Source organism: Pimephales promelas, chromosome 2, assembly GCF_988280905.1.
Source record: "Pimephales promelas chromosome 2, fPimPro1.hap1.1, whole genome shotgun sequence".
In the NCBI taxonomy this organism is placed as follows: Eukaryota; Metazoa; Chordata; class Actinopteri; order Cypriniformes; family Leuciscidae; genus Pimephales; species Pimephales promelas.
This window is the reverse complement of record NC_142770.1, coordinates 52,601,286-52,606,285: the sequence shown is the minus strand read 5'-3', so window position 1 is coordinate 52,606,285 and position 5,000 is coordinate 52,601,286.

The window sequence follows — 5,000 nt, the reverse complement described above, 5'->3', positions numbered from 1 at the left end:
CCCGAGATGGGCCCCGTTACGCGCGGGCGACTTTCGGAGAAAACGGCCCGTATCTCGGAGAGGGGAGGTCCCAGCGGCTCGCCCTTTCGGGTGTCGGGGGCTCCCCACGGGCCCTCTCGGACCCCGCCTGCCCCGGGCCCCTGGGACCTTTCCTTCCCGGGCGCCCCCCCGACACGTCGGGCCCCTTTTCTCCGGGACCCGGGGGCCCCGGAGCTCGGGGGCGGGCTCTTTGCGAGGGGCCCGCCGGGACGCCACACTTGACCCGAGTCCGGTGTCTCTGGGCCGCCGGGTCCCCGAGCTACGGGCGTTCGAATTCGGGGCCCGAAAATCCCTCAAAGTCCGAAAACGTGCAGTGGGCGGGGACTTCCGGGGCCCCGGAGGCTCTGACGGCACACCCAGGGAGGTGCACCGTCCTCGGGCACGGCCAGGTGGCCCCCCCGGGGTCCTGGAAGTCCCCCCGCCCCCCGGAGACACCCACACCCACACCCACCCACCCACCGGACGGGAAGATTCCGTTTTTCGCCGATATCTCGAAAACGGCCGGGCGAAAAAATTTCAAACTCGGGTCTTCCGTAGGCCTCGGGGGGCCCTATCCAAAGAGGCCACCCGCGTCCCCGGGGGCCTCGGGGTCAGGGAGTTAGGCCCGGTCAAAGGCGCGGCGTTTTTGGCTTATATCTCGCGAACCCCCGGGCCAATCTTCCCCAAACTCGAATCGACCGTAGTGCCGGACGGGGCCTTTCGAAAGAGCCCACCCACGAGGTCCAACTCGCCCGGGTCCCCGAGTTATAGCCGTTCAAAGTCGGGGGTCCCGGCGAACGGCGATCCGGTAGGGGGCGTCCCCGGGGCCCGCCGCCGCCCTGGTTCGAGCGAGGGCCCCCGTGGGACCTCGCCACCCAAATTTGAGCTCTCTGGGCCTTCGCGTCGCGGAGATACGGGCGATTTTCTCCCGGGATCGTGACGTCATCGGCGGGCGCCATTTCAGAGCGCGGCCGAGGGTTTTCGGCCGATATCTCCGCGAATACTCGACCAAAAACGACGAAACGCATATGGACGCGTTCAGCTCGGCGAGACGGTTCGAATGAGCCCGGCCTCGGCCGGGCACGTCGAGTTTTCGGCGAGATATTTGCGTTTTTCCGCTTCCGGGGCGCTTTGGGGGCCCGTATCTCGGGCCCCCGGGGGCCCACGGGGCTGGGGGCGGTCTCATTCGAAAGGTCTCGTCCCGTTCTCCAGCCGACAAAAATTTGGCGTCGATCGGAGCCGCCTTCGGAGAGCTACGGTCGTTTGAAGCCCCGTGCGGTGGGGTTACCGTCCTTCAAACAGCCGCCGCTCGCAGGGGGAGTCCCGGGGAGGCATGGTTGCCTGTATGACTTGGGCTTAGAGCACCCAGCCCCGCGCTCCTGGAGGAACCTCCGGTGCACAGGGTCTGCTGCAACCAGCCACGTGGGTTCTGAGGGGTAGGGGAGCGTGCGCTCTCCTCCCCGGGCGGGCGGCCGGGCCCTGGGGGCTCGCGCCTCCACGGAGGGACCTCGCTCCCGGGGCTTCGTCCCCGGGGCTCGGGGACTCCGTGGCGGCTCGGCCCCCGGGGTTCGACCCCGCTCGCTCGCTCCAAAACCCAAGTCCAAAACGTGGGGTTGCACGGGAGCTCCGGGCGCGACGGGTCTCCACGCACGGCCCCGGGGAGGGAGCTCCGACCCGGGCCGGAGGCAGATTCGCCCCCCGCCCCCCGGCTGTCCGCCCGGAGCCGAGACGGTCCTAAAACGGGCCTTGGGGGTGATGTAGAAGGGTAACGCTCACACAACCAGGACTCACACAAACCGATCTGCATCCCAGGCAGGGTGCGGGTCTCCTGGGCACGAATAAAGCCCGATGCCCCGTGGGTGATGTTGGCCCTGGCCACTCAAGGCACTCACCCAAGCCAGAGAGGGTGCACTCTGGCTGGGGAAGCAGATTCAATCTCTGCTGTGGTGGAGCTCTGGAAAAACGCCAAACCTCCAGGAAAAGACGGCCCGGTTTCTCTGAAAAGTGCATCCCAGGCAGGGTGCGGGTCTCATGGGCACGAATAAAGCCCGATGCCCGTGGGTGATGTTGGCCCTGGCCACTCAAGGCACTCACCCAAGCCAGAGAGGGTGCACTCTGGCTGGGGAAGCAGATTCAATCTCTGCTGTGGTGGAGCTCTGGAAAAAACGCGAAACCTCCAGGAAAAGACGGCCCGATTTCTCTGAAAAGTGCATCCCAGGCAGGGTGCGGGTCTCCTGGGCACGAATAAAGCCCGATGCCCCGTGGGTGATGTTGGCCCTGGCCACTCAAGGCACTCACCCAAGCCAGAGAGGGTGCACTCTGGCTGGGGAAGCAGATTCAATCTCTGCTGTGGTGGAGCTCTGGAAAAACGCGAAACCTCCAGGAAAAGACGGCCCGGTTTCTCTGAAAAGTGCATCCCAGGCAGGGTGCGGGTCTCATGGGCACGAATAAAGCCCGATGCCCGTGGGTGATGTTGGCCCTGGCCACTCAAGGCACTCACCCAAGCCAGAGAGGGTGCACTCTGGCTGGGGAAACAGATTCAATCTCTGCTGTGGTGGAGCTCTGAAAAAAAAAAAACGCGAAACCTCCAGGAAAAGACGGCCCGGTTTCTCTGAAAAGTGCATCCCAGGCAGGGTGCGGGTCTCATGGGCACGAATAAAGCCCGATGCCCGTGGGTGATGTTGGCCCTGGCCACTCAAGGCACTCACCCAAGCCAGAGAGGGTGCACTCTGGCTGGGGAAGCAGATTCAATCTCTGCTGTGGTGGAGCTCTGAAAAAAAAAAAAAACGCGAAACCTCCAGGAAAAGACGGCCCGATTTCTCTGAAAAGTGCATCCCAGGCAGGGTGCGGGGTCTCCTGGGCACGAATAAAGCCCGATGCCCACCTTGAAACGGAGCCTGGGCTCGACTCTGAAGTCCAGATCTCGAAAAACGACAGAGTCCAAAAAGGTGCGGTGGCTCCAAACCTCCATGCCCTCAGACCTCCCTGGCCAGCCCAGGGAGGGTGGCCCGTCCTGGGCCAGACTCAGATTTCCCCCGCCACCCCTGGAGCTCCGCCTGGAGCGAAGACGGTCCTAAAACGGACCATGGGGCTCTTGTAGAGGATGAGGGAGGGAGAGAGGGGCCTTCAGAGAGCCCCTTGGCCGGCTTGACTCTGGAGTCGAATTTGGAAAAATAGACAAAGTCCATAAACGTGCTGTTGGTTCGGACCTCCAGGGCACTCAAGGCACTCACCCAAGCCAGAGAGGGTGCACTCTGGCTGGGGAAGAGGATTCAATCTCTGCTGTGGTGGAGCTCTGAAAAACACGAGAACCTCCAGGAAAAGGCGGCCCGGTTTCTCTGAAAAGTGCATCCCAGGCAGGGTGCGGGTCTCCTGGGCAAGAACGAAGCCCAATGCCCACCTTGAAACGGAGCCTGGGCTCGACTCTGAAGCCCAGATCTCGAAAAACGACAGAGTACAAAAAATGTGCGGTGGCTCCAAACCTCCATGCCCTCAGACCTCCCTGGCCAGCCCAGGGAGGGTGGCCCGTCCTGGGCCAGATTCAGATTCGCCCGCCACCCCTGGAGCTCCGCCTGGAGCGAAGACGGTCCTAAAACGGGCCTTCGGGGATGTATGAGAGAGGGGAAGCGTGGTGGTGGCAAACACAGAGGACCCCCTACCAGCGATCAGACCGTCGTGAGTCCCACTCAGAGTCACTCTGGGTGGGCATGTAAAAATCCAGATTACGCCGCGCTGGAGCTCTGGAAGTTACGAGACCTCCAGGAAAAGACAGGCTGGTTTTCTGAAAAGTGCACCCCAGGCAGGGTGCCATCTTTTCCTGGGCACGAGCCCAGCGCACATGGTGTGGTGGTCCGGCTCTGGTGCCAAAGTTTGGGGGAAAAAATAGACAGAGTCCAATAACGTGGTGTGGTTCCAAAGCTCCATGCCCTCAGACCTCCCTGGCCAGCCCAGGGAGGGTGGCCCGTCCTGGGCCAGATTCAGATTTGCCCGCCACCCCTGGAGCTCCGCCTGGAGCGAAGACGGTCCTAAAACGGGCCTTCGGGGATGTATGAGAGAGGGGGAAGCGTGGTGGTGGCAAACACAGAGGACCCCTACCAGCGATCAGACCGTCGTGAGTCCCACTCAGACTCACTCTGGGTGGGCATATAAAATCCAGACTACGCCCCGTCGGAGCTCTGGAAGTACGAGACCTCCAGGAAAAGACAGGCTGGTTTTCTGAAAAGTGCACCCCAGGCAGGGTGCATCTTTCCTGGGCACGAGCCCGGCGCACGTGGCGGGGTCCGGCTCTGGTGCCAAAAAAATTGAGAAAAATCGACTAAGTCCAATGGCGTGACGTGGGTTCAAAGCTCCATGGTCTCAGACCTCCCTGGCCAGCCCAGGGAGGGTGGCCCGTCCTGGGCCAGAGTCAGATTCGCCCGACACCCCCTGGAGCTCGACCTGGAGGGAAGACGGTCCTAAAACGGGCCTTCGGGGCTGTATGGAAGAGGGCAAGTGTGGTGGTGCAAAACACAGAGCACCCCCTACCATTGATCAGACCGTCGTGAGTCCCACTCAGACTCGCTCTGGGTGGGCATATAAAATCCAGACTACGCCCCCCCCGTCGGAGCTCTGGAAGTACGAGACCTCCAGGAAAAGACAGGCCGGTTTTATGTAAAGTGCACCCCAGGCAGGGTGCGTCTTTCCTGGGCACGAGCCCGGCGCGCGTGGCGGGGTCCGGCTCTGGTGCCAAAAAATTTGAGTAAAATCGACTAAGTCCAATGACGTGGTGTGGTTCCAAAGCTCCATGGTCTCAGACCTCCCTGGCCAGCCCAGGGAGGGTGGCCCCGTCCTGGGCCAGAGTCAGATTCGCCCGACACCCCCTGGAGCTCGACCTGGAGGGAAGACGGTCCTAAAACGGGCCTTCGGGGCTGTATGGAAGAGGGCAAGTGTGGTGGTGCAAAACACAGAGCACCCCCTACCATTGATCAGACCGTCGTGAGTCC